General features: G+C 39.2%; 1 protein-coding gene across 3 annotated transcripts in view; it reads left to right on the top strand.

Annotated features, from left to right (window-relative positions):
- Positions 1 to 4,513: 4,513 nt before the first annotated feature.
- The window catches only part of CSDE1 (cold shock domain containing E1), a 40,188-nt gene continuing 27,291 nt past the window's right edge, over positions 4,514 to 17,410 (top strand). For all 3 annotated transcript variants that reach the window (XM_081307911.1, XM_081307912.1, XM_081307913.1), the window contains exons 1-2: positions 4,514 to 4,668; positions 14,203 to 14,590. The gene's annotated coding sequence lies outside the window, so the exon portion shown is untranslated. The remainder of the gene's footprint in view (positions 4,669 to 14,202; positions 14,591 to 17,410) is intronic.

Below are 17,410 nucleotides of genomic sequence, written 5' to 3' on the forward strand. Positions count from 1 at the left end.
GCTCAAACCCAGGGCCTCACACGTGCTAGGCACGGCACATAACTCTACTGCTAAGCCACAACCTGAACCTTTTGTTTTGTTTTTAAGAAAAAAATATTAATTAAAAAAATAACTACATTTTTCAGTTTATTGACTTGAAAATTCATATAAAAAATCATTACCTGAAAATGTAGTGATCTAAATACAAAACTTGCCTCTATTTATGGGTTATAACTGTAGAAATATTTTTTTTTTCATTTCATTTTTTAGTTGTAGTTGGACACAATACCTTTATTTTATTTGTTTTATTTTTATGTGGTGCTGAGGATTGAACCCAGGGCCTCACACGTGCTAGGCCTCTACTGCTAAGCCACAACCCCAGCCCTGTAGAAGTAATTTTAAGTACTGATTTAAATCAAATTCTCCCACGTTACCTTCTTTAATGCACTAAAAGCTAAAATTTATATCTCTGGATTTATATATATTTACATTTTGTATTAAATATGAGTTGATATTAATTTTGGATCAACTTTAAAGGCAGTTGGGCCATATTCAGAATGATGATGAAATGGACATACTGTTTAAGGTCTTTATAAAGTTATGTATAATGGGCCAGGTGCAGTGGTACACACCTGTAATTGCAGTGACTAGGGAATCTGAGGTAGGAAATCCCAAGTTCCAGGCCAGTCTGGGCAACTTAGTAAGACCTTGTCTCAAAAAATAAAAAGGGCTTGGGGTTATGGCTCCGTGGTTAAGCGCCCCTGGGTTTAATCCTCTGCGCCAAAACAAGAAGTTATGTGAAACAGTAGAAATCAAGTCTTTATCCTTTTTTATTAATAGGAATTGTACTGAAAGAATATGGTGAGTTATGTTTTACATTTCCCTTTGCTGTGATATTTGAACATGTGTGTGCCTCCTGGACCTAATTCTATGTTTAGACCAGTTTCACGTGACCTTGTATCTAGTACAAGAGCCCAAGGAAATTTTCTGCAACATTAGATTAGAATATTCAGACTCTATCTATTACTAGGAAAGGGAGATCTATATTTATAAAATGAACAAAGGAAACAAAACAACTAATTTGAAATGTTTCTATTTTGTAGTTTCCCAGCAGAATATTCCAGTCCCCCTGCCCTCCAGTACAGGGGATTGAACCCAGGGGTACTCTACCACTGAGCGGCATGCCCAGTCCTTTTTTATTTTTATTTTGCTTTCCATGCTTATTTTTTATTTTCAGACAGGATCTGAGTTGCTGTGGTTGGCCTGGAACTTGAGATCCTCCTGCTTCCTGGTTCACTGGTGTTACAGGCATGCATCACCATACCCAAAAGAACATTCCAGTATCAACACTTTCTCATGCTATCATCTAGTGCTATTCATTCAAGAAGCTTTTGAGAGTTGGCCAGTCACTATCAGGAACCAGGGATGCAAAAATGAATGTCAGATGCTCTGTCCAAAAGTATCACTATCTAGTACTAATAATAAGTTAAGCTATGACATCATTGAAAGTAAAGCAATATCTGTGCTTAGGAAAGTATGGGAAGAGAGAAGAGGCAGAATTGAAATGTTAAACGTGGGATTGAATATGGAGAAGAAATCTTTGAATAGAAATAGAATTCTGCCTCTTCATAAAATTCAAGATGATTTGCTCAGAACTGGATCTTGTACTCTCTTAATACTATGCATCTTTCCTTTGTTCCACTTATTCCAACATTCATGTTTTAATTCATTTTTGTGATCAGTTAATGAGGCTATTCTAAAAATTCCTTTAGTAAGGACTGATACTGGAAAAAGTTCTAAAGAGTTCCTGGAGACGGGGAATGACTCCAGACAGGTGGGGTCCTTGGCATATATTACACGTCAGAGACACAGAGATTTATTTAAGAAAGCAGATACACAGTAGGGAGGCAGAGGGCAAGTGCTGGGGAATGAAATTATATTATAATTACATTATATTGTGTGTATGTATGAATATGTAAAAATAAATCCCATTATTATGTACAACTATGCACCAAAGGAAAAAAATGTGGAAAGAAAAAAAAAGAAGAAAGCAGATAGACTTTCAAGGAAGAATGTGGGCTATATATGAGAGAGACATATGCTGGGGTTAAAGCAATGAATACACATTCAAGTGAGAATGCAGGCCATCTTTAGAGTAAAGCATGCTTTGGTGATTCCTGAATCCTCTCCTAAAGGAAACTTGGTGAGAGGTGGGAAAGGGAATGTATGTGAAAATGCCATCAGATTGGTGATCACAAGATAGTTTGTGGTGGTTTGATAATTCTGGTATTAATTATCTGATCAATCAGTAAATGTGGAAGTTCCCTAAATCATAGGTTTCTTAAAATATTCTTCTTTTTTTTTTTTTTTTTTTTTTTTGTACCAGGGATTGAGCCCAGGGGCACTTAACCACTGAGCCACACGCCCAGCCTTTTTTTTTTTTTTTTTTTTTTTGAGACAGGATCTCACTAGGTTGCTGAGGCTAGCTTTGAACTCATTAGCCTCCTGTCTCAGATTCCCTAGTCAGTTTACTGATGGGTTAATTATAGTATGAGGTATTTCACAATCGAGTGAATTTATGGCACCTCTAAAATTTACAGATTTCACAGAAATTTAGAACTAGGTTTGATGGTGCAAAACTGTAATCCCAGTGACTCAGGAGGCTGAGAATCACAAGTTCAAGGAAAGTCCCAGCAATTTATCGAGACCCTATCTCAAAATAAAACATAAGGGGATAGATGGGCATGGTGGCTCACACCTGTAATCCCAGAGACTCAGGAGGCTGAGGCAGGAGAATTGCACATTCAAGACCACCTTCAGCAAAGGCCCTAAAGACTTAGCAAGACTCTGTCTCAAAATAAAAACATTACAAAAAAGGGTTGGGTATGTAGCTCAAAGATTAAGCAACCTGGGGTTCAATCTCCAATACCAAAAAATAAAAGGAGGCTGGAGATATAACTCAGTGATAGAGTGCCCTGGGTTCAATCTTCCAGACAGAAAGATTGATTTCACAGAATTTGGTAGTAACAAGCCTGGAAGAATAACATTTATTTTCTGAGTGACAGTCCTAGAAAAGCATGTGGGTCTTAAAACCTCCTTTAAGTTTCCTTTCACCTATTTTTTATTTGTTCTATCCTATTTCAGGATCATGTTCAGTTTTCTTTACTACTGTATACTTCTTAGCAGTTACACATACCAAATGCTGTATAAACGTGATAAAAGTGTAGGGAAGTTGTAAATTTCCTCTTTCCCTCGGAAATTCTGGAAATTTTAGTCTATTGACAGATGATTAATAAGATAATAAAAGACACAGTTGTCCATGTTTATATAATATCTTGCAATAACAAAGGAGTAGTAGGCTGGGGCCCACTCGTCCAACCGTCTAGACTTCTTATCTAGAGGGAAGAGGTAGCAATCCAAACTATGGGAGATTCAAGAGAGGACCTTAGTGGCAATCAAAGGCTATCTTATAAGCAGTTTCTCAGGTAGCAGCCCTCAGAAGATCAGTGGTAATCTTTGCCTGGACCAGGTGTCAGATCTCTTATCTCTTCTTCCTCAGAAGAGATCTTTCCTGATCAGATAAAGAAAGAAAACCTCTGTTTGCATTGGTGGCTTACTCTACAACTTGTAGATTGATGCAATTTTTTCCTTCAGAGATATGCCTGCCTGCAGAAGTCTGAAGTTTCTCCGAATAACAAACTTCAAATATGCCTAGGAAGTTATCTGGCCGCGGGGTATTTTACTCTTTAAACAAAAGCAGTGAGTGGGAAAGTTCTTCAGGGCAGTGACTCTCATTATTTAATACCGCCCAGTCCAGCCAGAGAGACAGTGGATCTGTGAAAGCATTCCTCTCATCAGAGAAGGATTTATTGTTTGATAAACCATTGAACTTTTCGGTGACCAGAGTTAACCATCTCCCTTCTCTTTCTCCGGATGAGTAATTCCTTTGCTCTAACTTAAATCTTTCAATTACTTTTGATTACCTGATATATGAGAAAAACCTGCGGTGGCTAGGAAGGTCAGTTGAAGGAGTATTGGGTTTCTTTGTTTTGTTTTTAAGTGATTATGCAGCCTTGCTCACTCTGTTGCAAGCAATGTAATCTGTGGAAGACAAAGGTCTCAAACTTCCAAATTACTTTACCATAATTCTGACTCTATACTAAACTAATTCTACTCTAATGTAGAAGACGAGGAATGCTTGCTTCCCCAGTGAGTGAAGACAAACTCGCGTTTGAGGACTTCTGGATTATCGCTGGTTAGAGAAATCTTTTTTTATGACACTCCAGGATATACCCTCAAAAACTGTTCGCCCTTAAGGTATACGCCAGTCTCGCTGCCTAGAACATATTCAGCCTTGCAAAGGCTAGAGACGCCTAAAGTCACCTGCCACCTTGCCTCTACCCCTACCGTCCCAGCGGAGCCAGTAAACACCGAGATTGCTCCCCGCAGTACACGGGGAGGGGATGTAGGAGAACGTAGCTACCATCTTGGTTGTGGCTAAACTCAGCGCCCTGGTTGGCGTCACTCGGCTCCTGTGCGCAAGCGTACTAGTAGTACGCTCCCCCTCTCACCACCTTCCCGTGCACGCGCTCGGAGCCTGCAACTCTCGCGAGAGAAGCGAGATTTATTCCTACGTACCGGGCCGTGCTGCTTATGGCGGCGCTGGAGAGGGGGCGCTGAGCTGTTGGGGTGAGTACGACCTCAGGGTCTAATTAGGGGTAGCAGGAAGCCAGGTTAAGGGCGGATGAGGAAACGAAGACTAACGGGAGAGACTTCTGAGTCAAGGTGGGCATCTCTAGAGCTCCGAGTAGAGAAGATCTCACCCTGAGTTTCTACCCCAGGCTTTTCAATTCTTCCCTCGTCCAACCGTCTAGACTTGTTGTCAGGCCACAGAGCCTTAGCGAGGAGTTGAGGCCTGAGGGGCGCGCGTGGGGGTAGTGGTGGTGGTGACTAAAGTGGGGGGAGGGAGCGAAAATGGAGGCTCCGACCGCAGCCAAGATGGAGGCAGAGGGTGCGGGGCTCGGGCGCGGAGGCTGTTGGGAGCTGTAGTCGGCCCACTTCCCTTTGCGGCTTGGCCGGGGAAACGGGAACTACAAGTCCCGGCGGGCGGGGCGTGGGGGTGGTGGCGCGGTCCTTTGTGTGAGGGTGGAAGAGCAAAGGCAGTGGAGAAGGGCCTGCTCTTGTCTGTGGATTGTGTGGGGTTTTTTTCCCCGTCACCTGTTTGGGGATCTGACTACGAGTACCAGAGCGCAGTGCGGCAGTGGCGCCTTCTTTGTGTGTGTGGACTGAGACCCCACTCCATCTAGGGGAAGTGCTTAGGGAAATCTTCCCTCACAGCTGACACTAGCGCCGCAGAATTGACATCCCTCCTTCAGTCACCTAGAGATGGGTCTCAACATCCAGCCCTCCTCTATTCGGCTCCCCTTTGGCTTCTTGAGGAAGAGAACCAGCCCCTACTCTTTTAGGCTCGTGGCTCTCACCCCTCTATCTTTGGGGAAACGGCATGGGCCCTAAGTTTGGTGGTGTTTTCACTACCACCTCTTCTGGCTCATGTGTTGCAAGCGCTGGCCCACATTGTGCAATGAACCGCTTGGCTTCGTCATTCTATGTAGAGTTGGTTTTTTTCACAGCCGCAGTTGGAGACCCATGCGAAGTTTTTGCCATCTGATGTTTTATCAATACGAAATCTTGATTGGGCGGGTTTTGTTTTGTTTTAAAGGTTTTCTTTAGAAACACCCAGATGGCTGCTGTCTTGTTTGACTCACAAGTGAGACAGGTAAAGCTTCCTAAAACAGACTTCTCACTGCAAAAAAAGAATAAACGTTTTTGGGCGAGTTAATTTCCTTTTTTTGTATCTAAAATGTTTGAAAGAATGTGGTGGTCTTTTAAACAGCTTGGAGAAGGCAGAGAGGGAGGGAGATTGTCCAAAGGTTCTGTGGTTAAATCTATTTCTTTGGAGAAACTAAAATTTTATTAGGCTGATGTGAACTGGCCGTTTGCAGCCAGGGCTACCAACCTACTTTTTTTTAATGTAGGTTCCAAATTATTATTATTTTTTTTTGTTACGTATTCACATTTTTACATAATGCCATATTAGTGGTAGGTTCCAAATTATAACCACTAATACAAGCTACTCTGCAAAATGCTGATTTTCATTTTGAATTACAAGAAGGTGCATCCTCAGTACATTGAGGGGTGATTTAATACGCTGGTGTGGATAAGTAGAGGATTTATATACTTGTATATATACCAGAGTTATAAAATATAGATAACTAATCTTCTTTTAGTTCTAGAACCGAAATGAAAGAGATGGTAGTAGTTTGGTTTTGCAGCTGCTCTGGATGTTTACCATGGAGATGAGTATTTATAGCAGCTGAGTTGAAAAGTAAAGTATTTGAGACACAGAAGATAGGTTTTCTTCTTTTGTAAATAAGGTCTGACTTACCAAGTGTGACCTTTAAAGAGTGTGGTTGAAAATTCTGGTAATTTCCTGGCGAATGAAAATTGTGTGAAAGCTGATGTGTTTGTTTTATCCCACCCATATCCCCTTCCTCCCCCTAAAGACACCTCACAGAATTATACTTTTTCTGTTTAATTTGTGGTTAGATATACATTTCCTGTATTTATCACTTTTAAGTGTGCAGTTCAGTGGCATTGAGTATATTCTCATGGCAGTGAAGGCCATGCTTTTTAACAAGGTAGTTGAAACACAGAAATTCCTTTTGGATAGGTTTTTTTGTTTTGTTTTGTTTTTTGGTGCTAAGTATTGAACCAGGGGGAGATTCACCTGAACCACATCCTCTGCACTTTGGGGACTTCCCCCCCCCCCCAATTTTGAGGCAAGCTCCCTAGATTGCTGAGCTGCATGGCAATTCTCCTACCTCAGCCTCCTGAAGATGAATTTTTGAGGAGTTGGAGTTTGGGGACTATATTGACAAATGAAAATTTTTAAAAACCTTGATCTTATTAAATATACAAAGATTTGATGTGCCTTCTTAGCTTTGTCTTCCAAAAACAAGGGGGAGAACCACTTTTGAGATTTTTAACTCAAACTGTCTTAAGGAAAGTTCTTAAAAACATTTAGAATGTTATGGTAAAGAATTAACACAGCTGCTAGTGGAGGCTGCCCTCACTAGTAATCCCAGCAGCTCTGGAGGCTGAGGCAGGAGGATCATGAGTTCAAAGTCAGCCTTAGCACAAGAGAAGGGCTAAGCAACTCAGACTCTGTCTTTAAAAATAGGGCTAGGGTGGGATTGGATTGTGGCTCAGCGGTGGAGTGCTCTCTAGCACATGTGAGGCCCTGGGTTCAATTCTCAGCACCACATAAAAATAAATAAATAAAATAAAGGTATAAAATAAATCATTAAAAAAAATAGGGCTGGGGATGTGGCTGAGTGGTGAGTGCCCCTGAGTTCAATCCTGGGTAAACTCTAACTCCCCCCCCCAAAAAAAAAAAATTACTACAGCTAGAAAAACTTTCATAAGATATTCTAACTAGAATGTCTCAAGTGTGGAATGTGGAAATGAAACTTGTGGAAGTTTTTGTTTTTTCTTGAATCCCATCATTGATGTTAAATTCCTTTTTGTCCAATCAGGATTTAAGTAATTCCTTTATCTTAATAATTAGAATGTTTTCTTATTGGGGATGGGGTTCCAGGGATTGAAAGCAGGGACACTCAACCTTTTGAGCCCCTGGGATTATAGGCATGCACCAGAATGTTTTCTATTTGCATGTGAATACCTGGTTAAAAATAAAACAATACAAAAAAATTAAAAATATGACCTTTATGCTGAGGTAAAATGTTAACGGGAAGTTGAAAATAAATTGATCAGCAGTTTTTCTTTTTCACTTTGCACAGACATACTATCCTTTTATTTTCACCTGTAGCCAGTATATAACCAGTTATTTGCATTTCTGCTTCCCCAATTTAGTTAACTACTAGCTCCTGTGACCAATATTGTCTCCTTTTACTACAGAAAATCTTTGCCTCATAGCCTTACTTTTGCTAATGCAGCATGTTTTTGGTTTTTTTGTTGTTGTTTTTTTAATAATCCTCAGGTTAGCGCATATGAATCACTTAAAATATGATTTGTCAGAATGGAAGTATGCTGTAGTTTAAAATAACAGATTTCAAGGAATGAAAATGTTTCTTTGAGTACACATGGACAATGATAGCACTTTGGATATAATTGGTTAAATAAGACATTTAATTATAATTATTTATGATTATTGTTTTGAGAATTGAATCCAGAGGATACTTCCGCTGAGCTACATCTCCAGCAGCTCATGGTTCCCCCCCCACCCCTGCTTTTTTTTTTTTTTTTTTTTTTAAAGACAGGATCTCCTTAAGTTGCTAAACTGGCCTCTAATTGTGGTCCTTCTTCCCCAGTCTTACAAGTTGCTGAGATTACAGGTGCACACCACTGCGTCCCACTTAAAATTAATTTCATCTGTTTATTTTGACTTTAATATGGCTACCAGAAAAATTTTAAAAGTTGAGTGTAACTTGCAATAAATTTTTGTTAGACAACACATTGGTTTGTTTGTTTTGGGTTTTTTGTACCTGGATTGAACCCAGGGTGCTTAACCACTGAGCCACATCCCTAAACCTTTTAAAGACAGGGTCTCCCTAGGACCTCACTAAGTTGCTGAGATTGGTCTCAAACTGGGAATCCTCCTGCCTCAGCCTTCTGAGTTGCTGGGATTACAGACATGCACCACTGTGCTTGGCCAATACATTGTTTTCTAATGTGGAGCATTTCTTAAGCTTCAAGAACTCCACTGGCATTTGTCCTACTTCAGGCATACTGAATATAACAGTAGTTAAATGATAGATACATTATTTTAAATCTTAATATCTCTTCAGATAATAATTCACTATGGTCGTTACTATTAAATGTATACAAAAGGCTAGCTCTGCATTGATTTGATTCGTATATTTTCACTCAGTGGATGACAACTTAGATTGGTCTTTTATATATTTATTTTGTTGTTGTTGTTGTAGTTGGACACAATACCTTTATTTCACTTATTCATTCAAGACCCAGGGTCTTGAATGTGCAAGGCAAGCACTCTACTGATGAGCCACAACTCCAGCCCCTAGATTGTTTTAATTGGCTAAACTTTGTATACCTTAGATTCCGAAATAGAAATGAAATAAAACCTATTAAGTGTTATGCTTGATGTGATGCAGGTCAATGCATCAAGAAATATGAACTATGAAGGCAAGAGTATTAGTTATAACCCCCCCCCCCCAATTAAATTTGTGTGTGTGTATTATACACAGGGGCTCCCTACCAATGACCTACATCCCCGGCCCTTTTTTTTTTTTTTTTTTTTGAGACAGGTTCTCACTAATCTGCTTAGGCTGGCCTTGAACTTTTGATCCTTCTGCCTCAGCCTCCTGAGTTGCTGGGATTAGAGGCATATATCTCTGTGTCCATCTGAAAAATACAAATATGGTGCTCAGTGAAATGCCAGTCAAGGGAGAACTTGACCTACTTGGGCCTTTGCATGTCTACAAAAGAAGAAGATACTCAAATGGGTTAGGTGGGGAGATTTGTAGTCTAGTTCAGCCTTTCATTAACAGTCCCCACAAGTGAGTACTGTCATGTCTTTAGAATAATTTGCTAAAATGATATATGTGATAGTGTAATACTTCCCTCTGACCCCTGGTATTGAGGGTGGAACTCGGGGATTCTTTACCACTACATCTCCACCGCTTTTTATTATTTTGAGACCAGGTCTCCCTAGGGTACTGAGGTTTGCCTTGAACTTATGCTTCTGCCTCAGCCTCCAGAGTCACTGGATTACTGGTGTGCATCACCGTACCTGTGTAATATATTTTAGATGGATTTCCTAATACATGAATATATTCACTCATCGTGTATTCATGCCTGCTATAATCCCTAGTTTCTGCTAGGCCTTTGAAATAAACCAGCTAAGGAAGCTGGTAAATAAAAAACAGGTGGTGATAATTTTAAGCCAGGTGCCATACAAAATAATCATTTGGATTAAGAAATTAGCTTTACCTCCTGAAACAATGTGACATTGATGATAATGATGCTTTTCCATGTTGAGCAAAGGGAAAAGGAGTTAACTGCTTAGCAATCAGGAAGACTGTTCAGTTGTTTCCTGCTATTTCTCTGTGCTTTCTGATTTTTGTTTGGTGTTTGTTTTGAGGCAGGGTCTCACTGTTTTTCCCAGGCTGACTTCAAACTTGAAATCTTATGCCTCAACCTCCCAAGTAGCTGGAATTACAGGCTACTTGGCCACTATGTAAGGTTATTCCCTACTCTTCAATAGAGGGGATGAAGGGTGATCCATTTATGTTGAGAGTATGAAGTCAAAAGAAGTTGTCAGTATACAGCTGATAGAAGGTTTTTTTGTTTGTTTCATATTGGGGATTGAACTCAGGGGCACTTGACCACTGAGCCATATCCCCAGCCCTATTTTGTATTTTATTTAGAGACACGGTCTCACTGAGTTGCTTAGTGCCTTGCCTTTGCAGAGGCTGGCTTTGAACTCACTTTATGATCCTCCTGCTTCAGCCTCCCAGGCCGCTGGGATTACAGGTGTCTACCACCACATCCTGCTAAAAGTTAATAATTTGATATGAGTGGTTACCAATTTTATTTAAAGGCCTTTACCAATACCTTGAAGTTCCTCAATGTTAATTTGATTGAAGAACATTTAGTTAACTATAAAAATCTCATAGCTATTTTTCATGTGATGACACGTGCCTATAATCCCAGCTACTCCAGAGACTAGGATATGAGGTTGCAAGTTCTCAGCCAACCTAAGCAATTTAGTGAAACCTGACTCAAAATAAAATGAGCAGGAGCTATAGCTCAGAGATAAACATCACTGGGTTCCATTCCTAATATTGTATCTTCCCCATAAAGAAATCTTATGGCTGTAAAGATATTAATTTAGCACTCAATTATTGGCGATTGGCTCTGCACATTTTAGGCTCAACAAGTTTCTTATTTGTGTTACTAGATGACAAGCTTGATAGTTTAATATACAACACTCTAGATTGGGTTAATGCAGTTCAAGGGTTTTTTGGGGGGTGGGCAGGTGTTGAAAATTGAACTCAGGACCTTGCTTTCGAGGCAAGCACTCTACCACTGAGCTATATCCCCAACCTCAGTTCAAGTCTTAAATGATCTCCCCCCCCCCTTTGTATTAGTTGAATCCAGGGTGCTTTACCACTAACTACACTTCCAGCACTTTTTTTGTTGTTTTTAATTTTCAGACAGTCTCACTAAGTAGCTGAGGTTCTTGCTAAATTACTGGGGCCAGCCTTGAATTGCCAATCCTCCTGCTATAGCCTCCTGAGTCACTAGGAATACAAGCATGCATCATGGCACCCAGCCCTTTTTATTTTATTTTTATTTTTTTATCTGAGAGTCTCTCATTAGGTTACTTAGGGTTTTGCCAAATTGCTAGGCTGGCCTCAAATTGTGTTCTCCTGCAATGGTCTCCTGACTTGCTGGATTTATAGGCTTGTGCTACCATGCCTGGCAAATTATTTCTTTTGACATTTTTTTCCTGTAATACACCCAGTCTTAAATATTTCCTTGGAAACTAAGGTATTAAGATAAAATCTCTATATCAGGCCTACATTTTTAAAAGAAGAGATTATTTGTTTTGTTTGTTATTGGGGATTGAATCTAGGGCACTCCATCACTGAGCTATGTCCCCAGCCTTATGGTTTGTTTTGTTTCGTTTGTTTTTTAAGAGAGAGGTTCTGGTTAAGTTGCTGAGAATTAACCTGAAACTTGCCTTCCTCCTTTCTCAGCCTCCTTAGTTGCTGGAATGTACCACCACATCTGGCTGAGATACTCTCCCTCCCTCCCTCCCTCCCTCCCTCCCTCCCTCCCTCCCTCTCTCCCTCCCTCCCTCCCTCCCTCCCTCTTTCCCTCTCTCCCTCCCTCTCTCCCTCTCTCCCTCCCTCTTTAATGTGGTGCTGAGGATCCAGCCCAGTGCCTCACACATGGTAGGCAAGTGTTCTACCACTGAGCCGCAACCCCAGCCCTGAGATTATTTCTTGATTGGATAATTAAGACTTCATTTAACACTGATAGAACTATTTACATTGAATTGTGGTGTCCTTTGTCCTATTATGGGTTAATTGCCTTTTTACTTTATTAGTTTCTGTTGTGTAGCAGTGGGTTATAGCTAAAAGAATCAGTGATAGAGAAATAAGCTTCGGTTTGCCTCTCAGAAATTTGAAATATAAGAGTTAGAGATGTTGAGTACTAGAGCACATGCCTAGTAAGTGTGAGCCCAGTAATCAGAACAAGGTACATAAACTTGAAATAAAGTGTAGAAATGATTTGGTACCAAAAAAATTGATGTAGGCACTTCATATTGCTGTCTCTCTTAGTAGGAGTTAAGAAAGAAGGTAATGAGTCTGTGCTGGAATGGTCAAGAAAGGCCTTGTCATCTTGAAGATGGCAAAATTATGTTCTTTATGGGAAGATACATATGAGTAAAGAAAAAGTTCAGGAATATTTCAAGAGTTAGGTTTATTTTTTCCCCCAATCCTTAAACACATCTAGGAGAACTGGAAAACAGCAGAAAGTTAAAATGGAAGCTGGTTATTATGGCACATACCTGTAATCTCCGCAACTCAGGAGGCTAAGGCAAGAGGATCCCAAGTTCCAGGTCAGCCTTAGCTACTCAGGCCCTGTCTCAAAGAAAAAGGGAAAGGTATAAGACACATCTTGGTGTGAACCACCATACCCAGCCTCCTAATAGCCATTCTTATTTCTGGTTTTTAAAACGAATATGATATCCATCTCTCAGCATGTCCACCTTTTTCTTCTTCCTGTGTAAATCAATTTAGTTGCTGGGCTTGGTGGCCCACACCTGTAAACCCAGCTACTTGGGAGGCTCAAGTGTCTGTAGGATCATTTGAATTTAGGAGTTTTAGTCCAGCCTGGCAACGTTTAAAACAAATTTTCTTCCGAACTCTCTTTCATGCCTGTAATCCCAGCAATTTGAGAAGGTGAGGCAGGAGGATTACAAGTTCAAGACCAGCCTCAGCAACTTAACAAGATCCTGTCTCAAAATAAAAAGAGAAAAAGAGTTGGGGATATGGCTCAGTGGTTAAGTGCCCCTGGGTCTAATCCCCAAACAAACATACAAAAAACAAAAACAAAAAAAAACTTTTTTTTTTTTTCCAGTTAACGGAACTGTTAACACTAAGAGTCGGTGCAAAATATCACAAAGCAGAATTTGGTGATTTTTACTTACAATTATATTTTTTGTGAACATTTCTCATCTACTTACTGCAACAACTTAGATCTGAGATTTGCTTCCTTCAATAAATCATCTGCAGTAGGAGTTCAAGACTTATTACTCCTTTTACAAAGAACTAAGGCTGTTTCTTGTTAACATCAAGTTGAAATGTTTTATATTTTGACTTGACTACACCTGTCACACAACATATCTATTTCACTTTGACCAAATCCACTGTTCTAGCCCAGTTAGTCAGTCTATTGATTTCCTCTGAAACAAGCCATACTTGTTGCTGTAGTCATTCAGAAGAAAACTTAGTACCAGTCTTAAAATAATAATAATAATTTAACACACTGCCCCTGCTCTCAAGGAACTTAGAATTTAGTGGCATATTCTGGATTGGCATATGTGGTATTTTTGTCCCTAGAATACTCAGCTATTTATTCTCTCCTAGAATTCTGCTTGGTTTTCCAAGTTCAGTTCAAATTTTATGCCTTCTTTATGCTCACCATGTTGTTTTGATGCTCACACAGTTGTGAACAAACTATTTTTAGTATAGTATATGATATGTAGGTACCCAAATATTAGATAAGCAAAATAATTTTGGGTATTTTAATCCTGTATTCTGGCTCTTCTCAGCAAGATTGTAGGCTCTAATGGGAGGAAGTTCTTTTGTATTTTTCAGAAAACCTAATACAGTGCTAGTTGCTTATAAAATGATCTGTATTAAATATTATGCTATGTAACTTCCAGCTTACATGCGAGTGGGAAGTTAAGGATGGACTGTGGAATAACTTGACATCTTGGGTATGCGATGCCAGAGAAGGAAGTAATCATTATTTGAACAATTCCAAGTTTCCTAAATTATTTGCTTGACCAGTGATTCTATGTTAATGAGGTTTGCCTCGCTTCCTGTTCTGTTACTGATCCTTTTGTGTATATTATACTTAAAGTCTTCATTTTTTTGCCTCTAGTATGAAGTGTAACAGAACAGACTTTACCACCTGAAACTGCTGCTTCAAGTTCAGATCAGGCAAGGAACAAACCTCGTAACAACCAACAAGACCAAAGAAGAGTACACTTAAGTTGAAGACACAACACTTGATCTGAAACAAGAAGTTTGTGCCTACTCAACAGCTTTGAAAGAGCACTTCCCAACGCTGCTAGTAGTCTTTGTTTTCTTCAGTGCTGTACTGTGAGATTGCCCGGTGCAGCAGCAGTTGTATTCTTTATTAGCTTGGTAGATCATTTTTCTCTCGCTCTTTTTTTTAATACTAGCAACTTTCATCCTTTGAAACGTGTGCTGAAAAAGAAGAATCAGCAAATACTACTGAAAGTGCAATATTTGATTATCACTGCGAGGTAGGTTTGAGTTTTAAGAATCAATTCTGTAATTCTGGATTCTGTAATTATTGTTCAAAACAATACATGTGTCTTTTTATAGTGTTGTGGATTGAATCCAGGGACACCCCACTACTGAGCTACAGCCGCCACCCTTTTTATTTATTATTTTGACACAGGGTCTTGCTCAGTTGCCCAGTTGGACTTGAACTTGAGATCCTCTTGCCTCAGGCTCCCAAATTACTGGGATTATAGGCATGTGCCAATGTGTCCAGCCCAAATATAAAATCTTAATTTCTTTGTAAAACTTATTTTGTGGGTATTTAGTATGAAAATAGTAACATTTATTTATGGTCTCTTATTAGGCCAGGACAGTATTTATGACCAAAACTGATTTGGTACAAAAGATTATACTGATACATGCTCAACTCTTGACTTATTGGTCTCATAGAGAAGTTCCACATGTACTACTTTAAAACTTTTCATCAGTCATGGTGGTGCACACCTGTAATCCCAGTGGCTTGAGAGGCTGAGGCAGGAGGCTCACAGGTTCAAAGCCAGCCTCAAAAACTAAGCTAGGCTATAAGCAGCCTAGTGAGACCCTGTCTCCAAAAAAGTGCTGGGGATGTGGTTCAGTGGTTACGAGCCCTTGGGTTCAATACCTGGTTACCCCTGCTTTCACAATACATTTCTGATTTCAAAAAGGTCCCAACTAAATGTTCCTATTCTTGTGAACAACAAAGGTTGGTCAACTGGATAGACCAAGTCCATTATCTATAGGCTTATCTTATGTTTAAATGATACCCAGAAGGCTTCATTGTATTCTTTATATAGGGGTCTTTGGAACTTAGGTGATATTTGATATTAGCATCTCCATTTCCTTCTTTCCATCCTTTAAAATGTTGTTAGCTTCATTTAGAAGGAAACTTGTTTTGCATCCAATACTTAATGCTGCCACTAGCTACATATTTAGTACATATTTATGAATGAATGGTTATCATGCTTACTATATTGTTAGGTATTGCTGATGCTGGAATATGATAATGAATAGGAACTGGGGATGTAACTTAGTGGTAGAGCGTTTGCCTAGCAGGCATGGAGCTCTAGGTTCAATCCCCAGTACCACCAAAATATGATGAATGAACAAGGCAATAATGGACTTAGGATTTAGAGCAATTTATTACAAAGTGTCAGTTAATGTAGGCTAAAGAGAGAAAATGTGAAGAGAATAACTGGAGCAGTTTTCTCAAGAGGGAAAGACATTTGAAGATGGGTAACACTTTATTAATACGGTGTCTTATAGAGGTAACAAAATTAATAGATTCAGGGCGATCTGAAAGCACATAGTGTATATTGAATAGTCCAGTAATGAACAGAGTAGAAAATGCAGTTTTATGGCATGGAGAGAGTAACTGGAAGAGGAGCCTTCTTGGAGTTAGGTTCTGAAGGGTTCAGGGTATGTGACATTCTTCTGTAGGAGAGGCATCACAAGGGCTTAATGGATTTTGTTTTTCAGAAGTGAGATAGCTTTATTACTTTAGATTTGAAAATAATGTATTCACTTGAGGGATAGGTTAAGGATTGAGAAGACTACAAAAGATAAAAGCTGGTGTATAAATGGAGAAACAAGCATTAGATGTTTTTAATGGTAAAAGTAAACATTTGGTACCATTTAAATGTGAAGATAAGCCTATAGAGAATCCTGTTGGCCACACGTTGTTGATCACAGGAATAGGAACATTTAGTTGGGACCTTTTTGAAATTAGAAATGTATTATGAAACCAGGCATGGTGGCACATGCCTGTAATTTTAGTGACTTAAGAGGCTGAGGTAGGAGAATGGCAAATTTGAAGTCAGCCTGAGCAACTTAGCAAGGCCCTGTTTAAAAATAAAATGGAATAGGGATGTACTTCAATGGTAGAGCACTTGACTAGCAGGTTCAGTCACAAGTATCAAAAAATAAATAAATATAGGGGCTGGGGATGTGGCTCAAGCGGTAGCGCACTCGCCTGGCATGCGTGCAGCCCAGGTTCGATCCTCAGCACCACATACAAACAAAGATATTGTGTCCGCCGAAAACTAAAAAAAAAATAAAAATAAAAAAATAAATATTTAAAAATAAATAAATATATTGTGAAAATCTGTTGTTTTTCATTAGATTGTTATCTGAAGTTGAAGAAAATATGTAAGGCCTAAATATTAAAGAATGATTATCTTTAAAGGGTAGGCTTGTGGAGAGCAATTTTTTTTTTAATCAAGTTTATAGATTTTCTGAAATGAGTAGAAATAAAGGCTTGGAATTCAGAAAGGAGTCATCAGTTTATATGTGGTAAAGGAAGGAGTACCTTGAAGAGAACATTAAAAATAGTAGTGAAGAGAGAAACACCAAAGCATATAATTTCAAGGAGAAGTTCTTGATAAAAATGCTGCAGAGGTCAATGAATGAAAACTATAAAGATTGTTCTCATAAAAGTTAAATTTTCAAGAGGTGCTCAGGCCTTTATGTCTAATTTATGTCCAAAAGTTGTGTGATAGTATTAAAGATCTTATTGTGGACCAGAATTACTCCTTTAACAAACAACTGAAAACAACCAATAGTAGCAATTAATTTAAATTATTTCCATAAACAGACAACGCATTTTTAGAGAATTCTTAACATTATTTAGTTTTTGTTCGTTTCTATCTCATCTGATTTTTTAAAAATAATATTTAAGACATGCTGGGCACAGTGGTGCATGCCTGTAGTCCCAATGGCTCAGTAGACTGAGGCAGGAGGATCACATGTTCAAAGCCAGCCTCAACAATTTAACAAGGCCATAGCAGCTCAGTGAGACTTTGTCT

Source organism: Spermophilus citellus (assembly GCF_964194105.1).
Source record: "Spermophilus citellus genome assembly, chromosome: 9".
NCBI lineage: Eukaryota > Metazoa > Chordata > Mammalia > Rodentia > Sciuridae > Spermophilus > Spermophilus citellus.